The 21,278-nt window shown below is 38.9% G+C and overlaps 1 protein-coding gene across 2 annotated transcripts in view; it reads left to right on the forward strand.

Annotated features, from left to right (window-relative positions):
- LOC108759939 (uncharacterized) overlaps window positions 1-21,278 on the forward strand; it is a 300,035-nt gene that overhangs the window by 3,847 nt on the left and 274,910 nt on the right. The gene's annotated exons all lie outside the window — the stretch shown is intronic.

The raw sequence follows: 21,278 nt of genomic DNA on the forward strand, positions 1-21,278 counted from the left end.
CCCAAACGTAAATTGTCGAAATTTCTTAATCCGTCATACATTGTAGATCAGGTCGATTGGTACGCAGTGTTACAGTACACGAACACGTCTCTCAGAAATGGAATAAATTGAAAGTATATTTCGATCTGAATACAAATCTGTGTATAATACAAGTCTTGATTCGAGAAGGAATACAAGTACAGTTAGAAATTATCTAAATATCGTTAAAAATTAGATTACATATTAAATAATAAATTATAAAAGTCTGCACACAGATTGTTTGTTAAATCTTTATTGTAAATTCTGTGTATGTCGATTATGATTATAAAAATTATATTAAAATATAATAAGTATATAAATTTTTATTTATGTATATATATATATATAAATAAATTAAAAAATTTGGAGATCGAGTGAAGAAAATAATAAGTTGTTTTCATCACTCTGAGCTCCGTATTTTTAAATTTATTCAATATCATTCTTTTGAATAGCAATATTGTTATTACCGATTAAAAATTAGGTTGCTGAGAGTATCATGGGTATAGCATACAGATAAAGGGTGCGTTCACAAGTAAAAAAAAGTGCATGTCGAGGGTAAGAAAGTGCTACGTAACGCGAAATCGACCGCAATTAGTACGTCACGGCGTGTTATCGTTAGACGACCTGTAAAGAGCAGTGTGAGGTTACGCTGACATTAATCTTTTTCAATTTTATGACAGCCAATCGGTGTTACATCTATCATATCCTAAGTATATTGATGTATATACTGGAAATATAAAATTATTTTTATTTCTCGTTAATTAACGTTTTAACGAGATTGCTGATTCTTAAAAAAGGAAAAATAATATTTTCCAGCCATAAACTTTAATGTCAAAACATGTAACTATTGTAATTATATTATATTTGTCTATGCAAATACATCAGAAATTTGTTTCTTAATGTAATTTGATCACGTCTTTTGTATTTATTTACGAATACAAATAAGAATAAAGTAATAAAGGTAATAATTCACGGAACGGCAATAAAAATGATCTGTCTATGATTAAAGTACACCAGAAATCTCTTTCTTGACGTAATTTGATCACGTCTTCTGTAACGGAAGGCTTAAAGAAAAATTAAAGGTGATGTCTTACCAGCTTTCGCTTCCCACGATTTTGCTTCCGTAGGACATTGTACGGGACTTCGATTGAAATTGCCGGGCCGATCGAGATGAAGGGTTAATGAAATCGGACGGACGTCGCGATCGGTCTGGACAAAAATTGCGCCCTGATCGAAATTACAGTGATTATACGCACCGCGGTTTTGCCCCTCGGGGGAGGACTGCGGCGAGCACCCTCTCGCCGTCCTTCGGAAGAGAACCCTCCTCCCTCTCCTCCTCCTTCCATAAGCTGGTATAGAGTGATACAGAACTCATTGAGAGTTCGGCCGATTATAAGCGGGAAACACGGACGGCGATGGCGAGCGATGGGTCGGTTCGCTCGCCATCGACGATTACCGTAACGCCGCGCTCGTAAAACAGATGCGCGTGCTCGGCGTCCATTATGACGTAATCCGCCGCTTCTTATAATTTATCGCCGGCCAGAGAATGAGCGAGAGCGAGCAGGGCCATGGATAAATATCGTTCGAAATTTCAGTTAAGCGGCCGCATTAATTTGCGGAGCGACGATTAGCTCGTCGAACTTGCCGATTTCGCCTCGCAGTTTTCGACGAGGGCCGGGGATTAAACGCGCGCGTGCCACCTCTCGTCTCGTCCGGTTCTTTCGCTTTATGGCACTACCGTCGCGCGTTCCCAAATTTATGACGCCAGAACGATTCAACTGGTGGCTTTCGTGAAATATACGGCAGGTCTCGCGCGTAATACAACCGATCCGAAATACAAGCGCTCCAACGTTTTTGCACGACTCGATGTATCTATAGAACTTTAACGCTTAAAGAGTTTCACGAGAGCGACCTTATCAGCGATCGTACGAATCGGCGTCGATCGGCTAGGCGTGACTCACTCTCACGAGAGATCTATCGCTTGTTCGCGCTCGCGGAAAGTATGAGAAATGCATTAGCTTGAGTATCGTGCTGGTAAAACGTTTCTGCGGGAAGTACCTGCTTGGCAATCTTAATTTGTATCGTAATTTTCAGTGCATTCATTTTCAATTTTAATATGCATTCGTCATAATCGATTTTTTTTTTTAAATAAAAATACTATAAAATTGTTTTTTATGTAATTATTATTACATCAGAAATTTAATTTAAAGTATAATTATGTGTCAGTTTATTTAACAGAATAATTAAAATGTATAAATTAATCATAAAATTTCTGACAAGTAACGTTCCTCAAGCTTTATATTAACAAAAATCTGACTTCCATTCATTATTTATGATTGACAAGAAAAGTTTAATAAAATTTATCCCAAAAACAATAATAATAATAATAATTTTAATTATCCACTAATTACAATTTTAGGGACGGTCGGTTCCTTTTATCATTGACAGACCTGCCTAGTTTCCATATGAAGCTTTTCATTCCATTCAACTGGAACGTATCCGAATGTACTTGCAACGGGACGATTTAACGTAGAAACGCGTGTGCAGATATTTTATATAATCGGCGCGATCGGTGCTCGTTCCAAAAACGGGGCGATAGCTAAGCAAGACGACCGAGTCTATCGCGTTTATGGCATCCGGGTCGAAAGTGCTTCGCGAACTTATCTGCATGCCGTTTCGTCCAGCGTAACGATCCGCGTTCGTCTTCCGCGAATACGCACCTGTATCGAGATAACGTTCCGCATAACGTATGACCGCAACGAATAAGGGCAATGAATCGGAGCCGATTCCCTTCGGCTCTGCTCTTTTCCTCTGTGTGCGCTCTAGATCTTACGACGAAGCTCGCGAACCCGAAGGCGCGAATCAGTCTATAAATTTCCGTAACCGGAAAGCGCACCTGCGGGTCTCGCGAAGCGATTGACACGTCGTGATAACGACGGGACATTTATCACGCGACAAACGTCAATTCTTTTCCGAGAATGAGATTTATCTCAAAATCTTAGTTATATTGATTCAAGAAAGATCATTGCGCGATGATTCTAGGATTACATGATTAACGTTAAGAAAACAAAATCCTGTAGTGAGAAAAAGAATGTTCATTTGACTAAATTAATTTAGTTTGTCTTTATTTCTTTCGATGAAGAATATAAATTATATTTAAGTCAAACAATTATATATTTAAGTCATATTTTATTTGAATTCTTTTGTACGAGGAGCATGTTTTACTTAACTTCATCAGTCAGGTTTTTTATCGTATGTTTAACGTAATTCTTCGTGCTCGCTGTATTCTGTAAATATTAATATTGTAATCTGTTTGTCTTGTCGCATAAACCTACACACATAAAATGCTTCAATGTTAATTGACGGTTATTATATAGCGTTCTAAGGACAAATGTTTCCCCGATATGTTAAAATGTAATTATACTTATGTTTGTCGTGATATAATCGTATTTATATGCTCGTGTTCACCAGGAAAAACTAGTATAATAAGTAGTTTTGATGAAATATTATCGAGTAATTTTCATTCGCGAATCACTTCCCCTATTATCTTTTGCAGCAAAAAGTTACATCATTCCACATGCCGCTGCTCATGATGACATTGTCAACGTATACATGCATTTATAATTTAGAGTCACGCAACATTTATTTATAGAATGTAATAAAATCAGAAAGAACGGGTTTGTTTAAAAGTATTTAAAAATTTAATATTTAGATACAAATCTGAGAATAATTTTGTTAGACTATCCAAATATAATAGAACGCTTAAGCGTTGTTGACAATGTGAAAGTTATTATGGTTCAAACAAAATTATTTTCAGATCTATCTAAATTTTTAGATACTTCAGCAATATCGTTTTTTGCAATGTGAAGAAAATTATGAAGAAGAAGTAGAAACGACAAAAATAAATAATAATAAACGATTTATTAAGACCGTATATATATATATGAATACGGTGAGCGCGAGCGTGACATAGCAGGCAGTGTACGAGAATGCTATGCCAGAGAATCCGGGTTCGATCCCAGGCAGAACTGAAAAATTTTTGTATACTCATAGTTCCTCTCGGCAGGCAATGGCGAACCACCGAGTATCCTTGCCATGTACACTTTTATTTTCTATAATGAACAAAATCGTCGTTCAGAGTCGACTTTAAATTATAGATCCCTTATGACTGTGTACAATCAGCGTGCGCACCACAGGCATATGATAGAAGTCACCACATCTTTTCGGAAGATTATGGACGGAGGAGGAGAGATATGTGAATACACAATAAGAGTTTAATGCCTCCAACGATCGAAGCTGGATCTTAGATGCTTTAAATAATTTCTATGTGAATTTATATATTACTCCGGGTAACTTCGGTATATACGCCGCACCTATCAAAAATTTAATTTATTAAATACTATTTACTATTTTTAAAAATAATCAAACTATATCAGTAAAAACTTTTTGTACTGTTTACTACTATAAAAAAAATATTAGAAATCCGAAATATTTATTTTTCGTATTAAAAAATAAACTTTTTGAAACCCTTGCATTTTTGCCATATATCCCATAGGGGTGGGATATAATTGATTCGAATTGATTTTTCGGACTTATAAACGCAATTAATCTGCTATAGTAATATCACAAATTGAGAAGCAATTTAATAATTCGATGCTCAATCGGGCATCCTATTAGAAAGATGTTAACGTACTGAAAAATACATAAATAAAGTACCATTCAAATTATTAAATTTAATTTGTAAGAATTTCTAAATTTATCAATTATGAAACGAAAGAACATTTAAATGTAAAATATACACAATGTAAAATATGCCGAGACATCACGGATGCAAAAACTCACTCGAGAAATCGCACCCAGAGGGGGCATCCGCATTCGCACGCGCGAACTCATCCGTGGCGTCGCGTGGCACGAATGCAGATCGCGTTATTTAAGCGACCGCGTTTTTTGCGTTTGTCGCTCATCGATCCTTAAGTATAACCTGCCGACACGGTCTATACATCACGTTTAAACGCGAAACCGCGTCAATTTGCAAGTAACGAGTCGCGCGATCACGCGTTGCGGACGGGCGTAAATGGAAATAAAAGGGGAAAGAGATACCAGGGAGAAGTAGGACCCAGTGGAAAAGAAAGGAATACGTTTGCACGCCTCCATGTCGGTGGGGCCCCGCGACGACGCCCCGAAGCGGTTCCGCTCGCCAGATGCGTGCGCGAGCCGGACACGCCGATGCGTTTTTCTACCTGAAGGGCGTCCAATTGAGCGCAACACATGGCGCTGCGGCTGCGGCTGTGGCGGTGGCGCGGGCCCTGGGTCTGGAGTTCTGGAGTTTGGGCCTGGGCCCGGACCCCGCGCGCCTCGCCGCGCTACGCCGATTCGTCTCGTATCGTCAAGGAAACGAGCCGTCGCGTCGTCGGGCACCCGAATACGCCATGCAACGCTTTTCATCGTCGGCAAACACGCTAGACAACGGCGTTTGTTGTTCGCCATCAGGCCCCACTTTGAACGCGCGTTACGGGCCCCCGCGTTCTGTAACGATGGCCCGGGGAACCTCTTCGGAATGTTGCCCGGCGCTCGAGTTTTCTGGATCATAAACCCGTTTAAGTACCGCCTATGAAGCGCGAGGACTTCGATATATATAAGACCGTTCTAGGTACAGCACTCGTGTATGCGTTTATATTCTGTGTGGATATATTACGCGTGTATTTATCTTTGTACACGTTCTTATACCCGCGTGTCTACTTAACGATGGTCGATGTGTAATGAAAAAAAAGCACGTTCATATATATAGTTGCTAGTTATCGCCGCAAAATAAACGGTATTCCAATGACACAGAATAGACGCACTCATACGAACGAGCCTGTACGTCGCCGATTGCTCCAAGTGCAATCACGCGTGTCTGCGTTATGCGTGTCACTTTGTTACAGCGCAGCGTATGAATAATTAATGAACGATACTTAATTCGTATTCTCGTTGATGTTGAACAGCTATCTCATTTCATCTCTTGCGGCGTCTTCCGGCCCGTCATTATTTTTCTTTCTCTGCTCTTTTATGTAGGCGCTGTTGAACATGCGACAGAATAATTCTGACTTAAACTATAACACGTAATATAAAATGGTCCGATGTATTTTCATAATTTTCTCTTGATTTGGAAACAATAAAATTTGAGACCAATATTATAGTACTATACAGAGAAGGTAATCTTTTTGCTCGACATATTTAGAAATTTAGCTAGATATAGATATGAAAATAATTTTGTTGGATTATAATTTTGTTTAATTATATAGGATGCACAAATTGGTTGCTAGAATGTTAAAAATTTTTGTAGTTTGTGCACATCACGTAATTATTTGTATGTCCTAACAAAATTATTTTTAGGTCAATACCTAAATAAATTTTTGGATATTCAGTTTTTTCCATGTATAAATATTCCTCTTTACGACTACTTCGATTTACAGATTTTCGGATTTACAGTCAATATTAAGAATTAGAAAAGGGTGAAGAGTAAATTGAACTGATATCAAAGTTAATTTACATTGGTAGAAACAGTATTAACTTACTTTGTCATTTAATTGTAATTATTTGCGTCCAGAATGATTAGTACAATATTATTAAAGAGGAAGAAAAATAATAGAATTATTGTATGATTACTATTCGATTTACGATCAAAATTCGGAACATTATCCCATCGTAAATAGAAAGATACTTATACTAAAAAAAAAAAGTATCGAAGTATCAACATCGTTAAATCGACGAGAGGTAGAAAATAAAAAAAAAAAATATAAATATAATGAATCTCGGCTAGTGAAAACGATGGAACGATATTTGCAAATGATCGTGGAGACCAGACGGATCGCATATCATAATCGGAGGGAGAGAATCGTCACCCCAGTCAGAAGGAGGGTATAACGAAGAATAAATAATTAGCGTGCGGCTGCGAGCCTGCGGTTTCGACATGCACGCGCCCTATCGTGTGGCTGTCGACGGCTGACGTCCCGTTCTTTAATAGTTGAATATGGGGACTATGACAGCCAGTATTGTGTCGAAAAGTAGATTCCAAAATATCCCTCCCCTTTTCTTCGTTCTCTCTTTGTACTGCAGTTTTCTCTATTTCGATAATATTTATTGTCAGTTAGATAAAACAGTAATGAATTAACCCAATACCAAGTAAAATATCCATATGAGTTTCTACAGTTATCGTAGTGCGTAAATTGTTATTCATAAGGCGATAAGATATAATTCGCAAACTATTGGAATATATTTATCAAATGAAATTAATTACACATTTTTTGGCTCCGGATTTGAGTCTTCTCGAGTTGCGGAAATCATAAAATGTTATATAGATATTTTTTACTTGTATTTTACTTGGATTTTATTCTTAAATCCACAAAACCATTAACTTAATTTATCTTAAGTAATGAATTAATTATACAGTAAAATGAATCTTTAGCTTTCTCTTATTTAACGAAACTTGTGGTCAAACGGTTGATTTTTAATAATCGGCTTCTTTCTCTGCAATAAAATATGAGATTATACTTACGTAGGAAAAGGCCGATAATTTTTAACCAGTCGACCGTAACGCGATATCGCGTTTCTCATTCTTAATCGCGCTCCCATAATCTCCCGCTCTCGCGCGACCTAAAAGCCGCGGCTTAATTAAGTTCTGTTCGCGTGCCGCGACCGACTGAGAGAACCGCGTGCATTTTCAACTCAGCCTGTCGACGTAAACCAACAGAAAATGATACGCGCTAATTCTTTATCGTATAGTAGCAGGAAGAGAGACAGAGAGAGAGAAAGAGAGAGAGAGAGAGAGAGAACTCTTTTCACGATTACATAATACCGTTTTCTCGCACCGTTGATCGTGGCAAGACTTCGTAAATGTCATAAGCATCGTGGAATCGGGCGGGGAATATACAATTTTTTCCTTGCGATTAATAGAGTACACTGATACCGTGGCGCACCTGCATGTTTCCAAGCGGAATACTAAAATCCGCGAGAGCGCACTGTATTGTTGATACTTGACGCAAGTTATAAAATCATTCGCCGCAGGGACAATGCTGCATTCGTTAACAATGTCTACGCGATATATTAGATTGTCCGAAACAGTTTCTCATGACTTGCTTCAAATCGCTATTCATTTCATTGAACGCAAAATATCACCTATGGTACTTTAACGATTAAGATATGAGTAATATTAATTTGACGGAAAGTATAAACGTCTGTTTTACTAATCAAAATTTTAATTTAGTAGCTACACGAAAAGAATTTTATCAAAGTATCTAAAAATTTAATTAGATATAGATTTAAAAAAAATTTTGTTAAACCATCAAAAATAATTGCTAGAATGTCAATACTATATTTACAACATTATTCATCATGCTTGAGAGTCTTACGTAATTATTTCGATGGTCCAACAAAACTATTTTCAGATCTTTATCTAGCTAAATTTTTATTATTCAGCGAAATCGTTCGTTCCGTGTATAATCCAAGATAATAATGACGGAAAGTATCTTCTTAACAAATTAATTAAAATTTAATCTCGCTACTTTGACCTTTGAACGTAACTATGAATTGTCGATATAATCATAAATCACACGTGAGACTTGCATCGGTCTACGATTAATACATTTTACACCTTTAAGCTTCCTAATTTCAACTTATATCGCCATTAAATCGTATGGAGAATATAAAATGGAAGTATACATGTTTATCGTTGTAATACAAGGATCGTGAGATGCAGATCTGAGTGTAGCCACTAGCAATCCATAAATATCTAGTCAAAGGTCTGAAAGAAGGTAATGCAACGTTGCAAAATAAACAGCAATTTGTGTGCGTGAATATTCGTCTGTTATGAAACATCTTTAGTTGACATTTACTGTCACGTGCTTATTATCCTCTATCCGCGCATCTCTGTGACATGCCCGACGCTTTGATTGGCTTTGATTAGCATTACGTATCATTAGTAATTGCTCCCAGCGACGTAAGTATTGTAGATACTCCGCTATACGTTCAGCGAGATTACGGCTGCGTAGCTCGGGGCATAGTTTGACGAAGAGAAATTCCTGATTGATAAGTATCAACTAAAAAGAATAGGTACGATAATCGCATGTTTTTACGAAAACTTGTAATATTATCGGCACAAGTGAAACAAAATTATTACAATGACGTTGTTTCTCGGTTTTTTTTTACGGCTTTACCATTTGAATACATAATACATACGCGAGCTCGAGCGGCCAGCCTCATTATAATCGTGACGATACGTTACGACCTCGCGAATACGTTACAAAGAGACACTCTCTTGGAATGGCCGCTTAGTGGCCGTCGCTACGCGTATTATAAGCACTGACACTGGCTCGCGAGCGCTCGGCTATCGCAGGCATTATGATCGCCTGCCATTAAAGTAATTGACGCCGCTCAGAGGAGATAGATACGCTTCTTGTTGACCGACCCCGACGACACCACTCAACGTCGCTTCAATGAGTGTCCAGTCTTGACCTCAGAGTGTACTCTCAACGATCGATTAAACGCTGCCGCCGCCGCCGCCGCAAGTCGCAATTTGCATTAGACCGCCGTTCCCCGGGCTCTTTCGTAATTCCGAGAGCCCGATCTCTTTCTCTTCCGCCATTCAACGACACCCATTCATCATCGTTCCGCACTGGCCGAGGTCGAACGCTGCAATTACGTCGATGATCGCCGTGAATCGATAATATCAGTTTACCCGCGACGCACGAAATCGTCACGGGCGTGTCGACGCCAAAACACGTGTCCTTTCCGTGAGAACAGAGATTGAATTTTTCTGGGATAGGCTTCTTTCACTGCTCTCTCGGCGCGCCGAGATCTCTGAGAGATCACCTCTCGGATCTCGCTGCGTCTTTCCTCTGTAATAAGTTTCTTACGTACGCGAGTCCCAGGTAAATTCGAGCGCGATCTCCATAACGAGAGTGCGATTATCGCGCCGTTATAAACGCAAGCGCTTTTCTCTTTCTCTCTGTCACGGTGAACGTTGTAATTTAACCGATGTTCCACGTATCACGCCGCCACGTCGATTACGCTACAAAAGCACCAAGGCGATGCTTCGAAAGCGCCATTCGGCCGCGCCGCTGACTTTACGACCGCTGACACCTACCGCGACCCGCAATAGCGCGCCGACTATGCAGCGCGTGCACGTTTGCACCAAGGTGTTACGGCCGCGAATATTAAAGTAATTGATGCCTCCATAAAGCAAGCGAGCAGCGGCACGTCTTCGATGTCCCTGCGACCCTGGGCGCTTTAAACTCGTGTTCACATAACTCCGCACGCGCGCGTGCTCCATCTTGACCCCAGGCTTGCCCGATGTATCCTATCGGCTACATCTCTGTTGCTCGATGTCCGGGAATTTATAATTCCTCGCGTCTACAGCTCGCTCTTCAAGCGCGTCTTTCAATTCCCGAGATTGGTGACCGACAATTATCGCACATGTTATTATACATATTTATTATAACATGTCATAGTATTACATGTAACATTTTATATGTTATTTATCGTTTTTAATTTTTAAATAATTTGGTGGTTCAGATAGCACAGCGAGTTTAAAAAGAATTTTGAAAAAATTCAGTTGTAATGTCATCAATTTAGAATTTGTTTTCAGACGCAAAAAGAATTCTTTTTCTGAACAGGTTTGAAAAGAATTCTTTTTGCATCTGGAAATGAACTCAGAATTGATGACATACGATTGAATTCTTTTTGTGCTATCTGGGAGGATGCTTAGGACACCCTAAATAAATTTTATTTTTATAGTTGTAGATATTTTTAAATTAAAATTAGTATGTATATATAAAATTAAATCTACATTATTTATACTTTTATTATGGAATAGACGAAAGTAAAGATAACGAATTTTAAGACTTTTCTGAGCAATACTTTTTATTTTCCTTTTCCAGAACAAGGTTTTCAAGATAAATATGAGATGCTGGCTACTTAACTAAAATTAATTTTTGCTCGTTCCGTTATCCTCTTATATCGCTATGTGTAACATATTAAGTTTAAAATTAAATAATTGTAAGTATGGTTTGGAATTATGATGTTTGAAATTTTGAGCGTACTTTAACGACGATTTATGATTGAAGGGGAATAAATAAAATTTATTTTTCCAGGCGACTGAATAGAATTAAATTTAACAAAAACACAAAACGCATGAAAATTAAAGATAAAAATACCATATGCAGTTCTATCCAAATAAATTCTACTATATTTTCTCATTTTCACCATCTGCTGCTAACTTCAATGTGCGTGTATTGCGAAACACGGATGATTCCGTGTGCGATCGTCTTTAACTTTGCAGCAGTCATTTCTTGTCTCGTATATTTCCTGGATAGATACGTGCCCGTGTCACCGTTCCGCTCGCGTGTCTTCTCTTTTTCCTTTTCTCTAATAATCTCTCCCGCCTTGTGTGACTACCGTTCGATAGGGATTCGCGTTCTTCGGCAACCGGTTTTACGCGTGGCATTCTTCGCTACCAAAAAATTCTGTACGTCTCGATACGTTACGCAATCGTACTTTATATGCCAAGAAATAAAAATAAAATAATCTCATACGCATATATGTGTTATAGCGTAGCGAAAGGCAGCACTTGTAACACTTTAAAATCATGTAACTTTTAATTACACGTATTATACAAAAATATTAAATTACGAATATTATAAAAATAATATATATCGTGTAGCATAAGATTAAGATGAATTCCTGACTTTCTCAACTGGAGCTTGGTGTAAAGTGCATAACGCAGATACCGGCTTTTACGCGATGCACCAGCACGACGTGGCGCGATTTAAAGACCAGGCCGGTCGCGTAGGCGGCTGACTTGCTTCAGTGTAAACCGAGCTTTACGGCTCGCATGATGCCGTCCATCGTGAGATCGTATTAGAGCACCGCGTCGGCGTCGGCTTTGGGTTTAGTTCGAGTAGGGGGTGCAAGGGTTTCAGGGGAACAACGGTGCACCAATACAAGGAGACGAGACAGCGGGATGGGAGCCTGACGGTGGTCAGGGTAGACAGAGATAGTGGAGGAAGAGAAGTGGAATGAAAAGGGGGAGATGTTGTGGAAGGGCACATGGAAGGAACAGCGTGTAACGATGTATCAAGCTGTTGCGCCCCCGGCGTGTCCGGCAATGGTGGATCGTCGCTTTGAGCTGGACCGCGGCCGCCCCGGCTCTGCATCATACCTTTACACGCTCCCAATGCCCAAACGAGGGACGATAATGCCCTCGCTCTCGTCTTGTTCCCGCGCATAGACACTATTAATTTCGTATCCCTCTGCCTGGTGCACGAGCCGCGCCGCTGGATTCATCCGATTGACTCGTTCGGCCGCATCGCCGTTGGATACCACGCGTATTACTTTTTCAATAGCCCGAAACGTGAATAACCGACGTTATCGTCCTCCGACTTAGAAGCAAAAGAGACGAAATATCGTGTGCGCGAATGAAAATAAGTTACTCGCCGTTTTCCTTGTAGAAGCTAGCATTCGAGATGCCAATTTTGTAACATCTATAACACGGATTTGGATTTATGTGTGTTTACATAATTAACACAAAATAATTATATTAGAGATACAAAATTAAATATTTTATGATATATGTAGCGATTGTGACATAAAGAGATTTTGCGCGTCTGTTCTATGTGACAAAAATTTAAGTTTAAAAATCCACATGGACACGTGAAATTTTGACTGTTTTTGGTTTGGACTTATTACATACGGAAGAAAGATAGATTAAGCTACAGCTCGTGACCGCTTAAATCGAATGCAATATTTATTTGATCGGATATTTCTCGGAAGGCAAAGCAATCGAAAGTATCTTTGTCATAACATCTTTTAATAGGCCGTTAAAACTGTAGGTTCTATATATCAGCGGATTTATGAGCAGAAGAGCATCATATATCTCTGAGAGATAACGGATGTAAAAAGAAAGTAATACATAGATTATATACATATATTGAGTTAGGGAAAAAAATCTCTTTACAAGTTGGTAAAAAAAGATTTTTTTAGCAACCTATATATACTATTTTTAAAAAATTGGCAATTACGCCACTTGATGAAGCAACGTTTCAGCTTTAAGAATCTGTATTTATAATTGCGATACGATGATTTTTAACGGAGTTACGAGCAATCAAAATGTTCCTTTTTACTTAATCCGCGAGTAACTCAGGAACAAAAAATCATAGGAACATTTTTAAAAAACGATTTTGTAGAGAAAGCTTCAAGCTTTCACGATAGATAGTAAAAAATTTGCTCAAATTTTTTTTTGGGCGTGCTACAAAGAAAATTTTTCATTTTTTTCAGCTCGTAGTTTTCTATATCTAAAAATTACAAAACTCACATAAATTAAAAAAATATAGTAACCATTCGAAAGTAGAGATATCAAGTTTTAAAACCCTTTTCTAAAATTTAAATTTTGATCATTTTTAACGAAGGTATCGATGGGGAAAGGTCTTTTTAACAATTTGTAAAAAGACTTTTTCCCAATATGTATATTTTAAGAAGTGAACAATGACGATTGAACAAATAAAAATAGAGAGCATTATTGTCGTGCGCGTGCATAATGTAAATCTACATCTACCAATACTCGATCACTTGAAGAAAATAAAATCACGTTCGACAGGACGATGCTAGATATAATTCCGAATTCTTCTCAAACCATGACGATCCTGTGTCATGACGGCGAACGTCGTCGGGCACAATGGCAACCGAAATGGGCCTTGGCGCAACAACAGATTGAATCCAGCCCAAGGGCGAAACGCGCGGTTTTCTGGTACAATTCCGGCCATTATTAGCGTTGTGTGAATAGGCCGTGTAATATATCCCCGTGCATCAGCCGAAACCGTCATTTTCACTAGTGTCACGGTGCACAAAACCGAAGTACCGGACATATAATGACACGTTGACAGGTGCGTATAGCTTGATGGTCGATCGATGGTCGTGAACACGCAAGAGCGTAGCCATAGCACGCAACACATGCGTGCGCACGTACATAGATACGGAGATCGGCTGTGCGTACGACGGTGCGTGCGATGAAACGCGTGTACGTTTCGCACGTGCCTGCCGTGCATCGTTCCGCTTGGAAAGCTCCTCTCCACCGCATCGGGCTTCTTTGCTTCACGACGATCGGCCTTGCGCGTGTACCCGCGTGTCTCCCTATTCACGTATTTACATTCCTCTATTACGGTAATACGACAAAATCAACAACTCTTACCGGTGATTCAATATTTCATTGCGAAAGTTATGCTGCGTGTTTTTTTTTCTCGCACGCGAGAGAAAAAAAACACACCCTTCTTCCATCGCGATGATTTTCCACAAAGTTAATTCGTCGATTACCTCCTTCTCGTCTGGCAAATAATAATCAAGCCTTTTTTCCTTTGTGGGAAAGTCCGCAGTGGGAGTCGGGAGAAGTGGGCGAATAATTCGTTGTTGCTTTTTTAAAGAAAATTGAGAAGTCTCTTTGGAAAAAGATTGCAATCAAGAAAAAAGAATGGCTTATAAAGCATCTATAAAGTATCGCGTCAAGATATATCCTTGTCGGAGAAACAGGCACCATGAGTTTTAGTAACCGAATCGAGGACCTGGTCTCCCTACGAGGACATTCAAGACAGGATTATTTCATCAAGTTACACAGACTTTTAGGGTGCGGACGAAGAGAAGTAAGGTGGGTCGAGGAACGTAACACGACGCGGTAGTATACGAACTCGAGGAGGAAGACTGCCAACCCTTGCCTAGGGGTAGAAGTTGAGGAAGGAGAGGAGGGGGCAGGGTCCATGAGACGGAAACCCCGGGAAAGGGTATCTGTTGTCATGGTCCCTGATGCTCCATTATTGATTAAAGATGGCTGGCTTGCCGGCTGGCTGGCTGGCTGGCTAGATGGATGGATGGATGGCTGGCGCAGTCATGACGCCATTTTAATATGCGCAATTATAATGTGTACCTAGAGCCTCAGGGGGACAGGAAAAGGGACGGAGGGGGCTGATGTACGGAAAAGTATCACTGGGGTAGAATATGGCAAGTCGTGAAGCGTGAGGTCCAAGAGGGGTGAGGTTTGTCGAGGGAACGGGGAAATATACTCTTTAGGTGACCCTGCTCTCCGGTAACTGGCCCGCCTTCTTTGTTTGCCCGAAATCAGAGGGGAACCGTGTAATTGAGGAGTTAATTAGGACGCGTTCGGCGCTTTAATTGGGTTCTCTTCTCCCTGCGTTTGCGCTTCTTCTCGCGGTCGTCTCTCAACAGGTAGTCAGCATTTGCACGATCTTGCCAACATGAAGGCTGATCTGAGAGAATAGTAATACGTAACGTTTGACTGGGTTATCAAACGGCAAAATCGAAATTATTAAATTGCGAGTTGCCAAATTAGAAATTTAGTTCATTTAAGTAACGATTGCAGGTAAAATCAGCAATATGTAACGTTTGATCGGGTTGCTAAACAACAAGATTGTAATTATTAAATTACGAATTATTAAATTAGAGCGCTTACTTAAACACGATGAGAAGTTCCGAGAATTTTTTAAGGTTGTAAATATAAGTATGCAAAATACGAAAATTAATGATCATAAACATCAAAATCCGAGTCACAAACATACGCAAAACGTATTTTGTTCTCAACATACGTTGTTCCGTATCGAGAATTCCGACGTTCGTTAATACGTGCCAAATTGATTCCAGCCGCTCTTGCCCGCGGAAACGACGGAACAGAGTTTTGAGGATAGTGCGCGCCTATTGAGATCACATTGGTTATCGGGAAATTCGATGAGATAACAATGAGGCCGGCTCGTTAGCGGCGGGGTTACAATGACGTCGCATTGGTTCGATATTCGACAACATCGTTGCGCACTGTTATTCATGATGGACCGCGGCCGCTTGTAATATCGCCATTAGAATGAGTTACGGGCGGATTTTCCACCATTGTGTCGTAAAATGACTCTCGCAATAATGGCCGAATTGTAGAGTACCGGTCACTGCTCGGCTCGGTAACGCGCGCCGCATTGTTGCTCCATCATAATTATTTCTTTCTCTCGTAGAAACACACGGCAAATAGGTATGTACGCGTGAAAAATAATTACTTCAAGACCTTTTGCAGAAATAAATAATTTTGCGTCTTTATAGGAATTTTTTATTCTTTTCAAATTTTTCGTATTCTTCGAAATATTAACGAGGAGACAATTTGTCAAGATTGTAATAACGATCGCGGATCCGGATATCCGATATCACGTTCGTGGGCGTATACGCGGTGTGCGCAATAACCGAGCGCGTACGTCGGGTAGGTAGACGTACGCGGGCCCACAATGCCCGTAATAGAGGAATTAATGCGTGCTGCGTGTGGTCGCATCGTGCCCCACAGGGGTTTCGCGAGATTCCCGATAGCATTGTCCCGTGCGCATAATTCGTGCGCGCAATTAATTGAGACCGGGGAACTGGCGGCTGACATCTTTAAAAACGGCAGGAGCGACGTCGCGAAGGATCGTCCTCAGCGTTCGTTACACGAGATGCATCGTACACGCCCACTCTGTATGCGCTTGCAATTAGTTATCCAGTATGTTCGAAGAGAGAGAGAGAGAGAGAAGCGTAAATATTTTGTCTCGCGTTAAACACATATCCTTGAGCGACTTTTTCACAAAATTGTTTTACGTGCATTTCTTAACTCTACACTGAGAGGAAAATTTTTTATATTTATGACTATATAATTATATGTATATTGCTATAATATAGTTGCCCAAAAATGACTATAAATTACAGTTAAATTAGTGTTAATAATTATGAATAATATTTATAGTAACGTTTATAGTTACAAAAAGAATGTCATCGCTATTGAGTGATACACAGTATTGCTATGTAAATTTCGCGTATAAGAAAATAGACCACTCTTAATTAATTGAACAAAATGTTTGATACACATTTCATACTTTATTTTTTTTTTGATATAATATTTATAATCTTATATATATATCTTTATAAACACAAATAACCTAATTATTAACTTAAAAAGAAATAAAAAATATAAGCACTATTAAATTCAATCTTGAAATGATACGGAATAGTCCAATTATCACCTAGTCTTTATACGTTTAAATAAAATATGTAACACGAAATTGCATAAAAATTGAAATAATTTCTCAAGCTCTCTGTTATAATATTAATCATCAGGATACCAAATTGATGTACACAACACAATTTTCAAAAACTCTTTTTTGCTAGCGTTCAGTCTGGCAGATTAAATCTAATAACCACTAAAGGCTCAGTTTGAAGCGTTGAATAACCTCGCTTACTTGTATGTAAAATTTATCGGTAGCGTTCTGAAATTAAGAGTTTTTAGGCTTGTTATTTACTGTTCTATGCTTTTACTGTTTCAAAAATTTCATTCCATATGGATTCCTCCAGCGCCATTTCCCACAACGTCATGTTGAGGATACGTTATAAACGCACGGTTTCCTCCTTAAACGGTTTGGAACTGACTTGCGCGACATGCGTACCGCGGCACGTATAGAACACGCTCTGCATAAAATAACAAATAAAGCCGCGTGCACGGAGGGAGAAATGCCAACGACTTTTCCCTACTGTGAATTGCCGTTGCCGTCGGTGTTTCCTTGCTCGCGCTACGACATTAACGTATATCTTATTTATATTTAAGGCACCGCTACGCGACGACCGAAGGGACGGTACGGTGTAATGCACCTTTAGTCGATAGGTCGAGAGGAGTCAGTCTTTGCGGCCCCTCCTTTCTTTCAGAAAAAAAATGGCGACCTGTAATTACGCGTGTGGGGCGGTCGCTTTAGAACACAACGCATTTTCTCGGTTTAACGTTAAATGTGTATAATCAGTCGCCTGGAAAAATTTATTAGCGAGCAGTACGGCAAATTTCGAGTTAGTTCCGTGAAATGTATACAAAGAAAACATCCTTTATTCTTTGACGAAGAATAAAAAAAAAGGGAAGATAGTCAGTTATATTTTACAATCAAAGAAAATCCTCCGAAGAGAAGAGGGGAACGAAAGCAAAAGGAAATAACGAAAGGGAGGGATCTAAGGAACAAAACCAACTGTTTTACAGCGAATAGTTTTATAGAATATATATCGTATGTATGCATAATTTACATACGCGTTATACAAATGTATTATCCGCCGCTGAAGAAAATGATATGGAAATTCTCTACTTGTGATTACGATTAAGAATCAGTATAAAACGTAACCGCTGTTACGCAACTTCACGTTTCTGCTACTCGTGTTAGTGCGAAATTGATCGATTTCTTTTTCACGAGGACTTCTCAGTGCGCTTGAATCCGTGATACAGTACACGAGATAAATGTTTACTCCGATCGCGGTTCTCACAGGTGACGAGGCGAAACGCGCCTGACATGCTGGCGCTTAAGAATTCTCTTATATGCCTGCTATAAGTCGCGCTGTGTGATAGTAATTATAATGTTCCGCGGCGAGGCGCGTCAACCTGTCTATTTTCCAGCGTCTTTTCCCGCGAGCGACTGCGCCTGAATGCGGATTTGCGGATCCACTCGGAGACGTTAGCGTAACTGCGCGTCGAATCGACCTGTGTACGTGAGATAAAACGAGTCTACGTATGTCGCGGAATTTATTGAGAGAAACTCATCGCCAAGTAATAACACATTAATTTTAATACACTAAATGTCACGATGATTATTTATCAAGACTATATCGATTGTGTTTTATCCATATATAGGTATTTATATTTATATTTAAAAACGGAGAGAATTTTTTTTTAGAATTTACCCTGAAAATATGACAGTCGTGGGACGATATTGTATTTTGAAGAATTTTAATGTAAATCTCTCTCATTCATTAATAAAACTACAATAAAGTATAAAATAAGTTCGATTAATTTTACTGAAGTGCATGGAAAAAATCTTTAAAATATTGTATTGTACCACAACTACTATATTTTCAAAATAAATTTTTAAAAAAAGTTTTCTCCGTATAGCTGCTTTTAACTCGTAACTGGAATATACGATATAAAGTAATCCTGGGATATTTTCTTAATTTTTTAATAATGTAATGATTTGGAATAATTTTATGTTTGACAATCTTATTTTCCATAGCTTTGTTCTATTTATGTAGGTTAATTATCGTATGCCTATATAAGTTTAAGTGTTGCAATTTTTTACACGGAGAAATCTATTTTGCTCAAGTATCTAAAAATTTAGCTAAATACAGATTTAAAAATAATTTTGTTGGACCATCAAAATAGTTACGTAGGAATCTCGAGTATGACGAGCAAAAAGTTTTGACATTCTAGTAACCAGCATTGAGCGCCCTACATAATTATTTTGATAGATAAAATTGTTTTCAGATTTGTATCTAACTAAACTTTTAGATACTTTAATGAAACTGTCCTTTCCGTGTATGTAAAATTTAATTAAATATTAAAAACTTTAAAAGTTTTTCTTAAACTAAATCTCTAAAAAAAGAAGTAATAAACATTAAGTTACATAAAAAAATATCGAATATTCTTTTAAATAAATAAATTCTTATTTTCATAATAAACGATGCAAATATAGTTATTCAACAATTAATTAATAATAAAAGACTCTAGTGAGTTTCAAGGACCTACATGTTCTTTTAACGTAACAAAAAAAGTGTTCCTATTACAAATTAATTACATACATGATCAATAAAGAATCAATTAAATGAGACAACAAATATGTTAGAAATTGTATTCACTCGATACGTGTAATTCTCAACATATACTTTTCTACATCTTTGGGAAGATATGAATCTGCATATCAGAATCTGTGCGACGTTTACGTGATGTTAATTAGCTTTCAAAAGTCGAAATTAAAGCGGTAATTTGTCAACTGAAATCGAAATTCAATTGCTTCTTTCTAGATGCAGCTGAAAGGTTCGAAGAAACATGACGAAACGAAAATGATGATCAGATACGTAATGTAAAATAAGCGTGACCTTCAAAAATTTAAATCCCAGAATACAGGAAAAAAAGACACGATAAAATGATAATGAAAGAAAGTGGAATAAGCGACAGACGTATAGAGCATCCCGACGTGGACAAGAAAGGGCCAAGAGCTGAGAGAGCGGAGCGGCTTTTTGCCGGGCGTAAATTGTCCTCAGACTTGGCGAGCGTAATGAAACGTGACGCGCGGAATTCCGCGACCGTCTCTGCCGTTGCTCCGCGATTTAATTCGTCGGCATGACGCGCCCGCGTTCTCTTTCTCTCCCACCTCCGTCCTCTCTTTCTCTCTCTCTATTTATCTCTGCCGGTGGCATGACGGAACGCGTTTTGTCGTCACGTTATGCCGCGCGCGCCACGCCGCGCCGCGCCGATCGTTTTGTCGCTGGCAATTACGGGACACGAAGTGGGCGGCACATAGCGTGTCGCACGCGTGTCGGGGCTTTGATGCGCGGATCGCGCGATCTGCCGCGCCGGTCCCGGCCCCCCCAGGCGGCCTGTGTCGTGCGGGTGTCGCCCGGCGAAGTCACGAGACTGTGACATGACACGCCGATGTCACACCGTCTGAGCATGGGCCCCATCAGATTAGAGTAGTTAGCCGGCCGTTTAGCGTCGCGCGCTTTTTCCCGCCCCGCCGCGGGAACTCCGCGTTTAAGCGACAATCGCCGCTTTAATTAAATGAACGCACGTCGAGCCACACACGGATTACAAAGTTAAACTTGAGCTCGTTGAACGGCGCGAGCATGACGCGTACGGTCTAATTATATACTGGACTTTTTTTAGGAAAATGCTTGTAGCCTTTTTATCACTACGCGAACGTATATAGAGAGTTAATCTCTTGGATACATAACGTCCTAATGAATTTATTGCGTGAATTGAAATGATATAAGAAAAACGATTTCGATTTTTAAAACTTGAATATTAGATGAAAACTCTTAAAGTTTCTTCGAGATTTAAAAGAAGGAAAAAATCTGACCGAAGGTATTGGAAAATAAAAAACTAATTACTGTAAGGTATTACCTGCAATCAAAAATTTAAGCGTTATAGTTTATTGGTATAGGATAGATTGATCCTCAACTACAAGTCTGGATCTAAGTCACTCACGGCATTTTTGACTGGCTCTATAATTATCAGGAATCTTATTGGAAAATATATTTTTTTTTAATGGAATGCCAGAATAGAATTGAAACATTAAAATAGAAAAAGGTTTTGATAATTGAAAAAGTTATACCAAAAAATATTAAAGAATAATTTGTGAAAAAAATGCAAAAATCAGTTTTTTTTTTCAAAAAATTATATTTTTATGATAAAAGTAGTG

This window comes from Trachymyrmex cornetzi, unplaced genomic scaffold (assembly GCF_001594075.2).
Source record: "Trachymyrmex cornetzi isolate Tcor2-1 unplaced genomic scaffold, Tcor1.1 scaffold21, whole genome shotgun sequence".
Classification (NCBI taxonomy): Eukaryota; Metazoa; Arthropoda; class Insecta; order Hymenoptera; family Formicidae; genus Trachymyrmex; species Trachymyrmex cornetzi.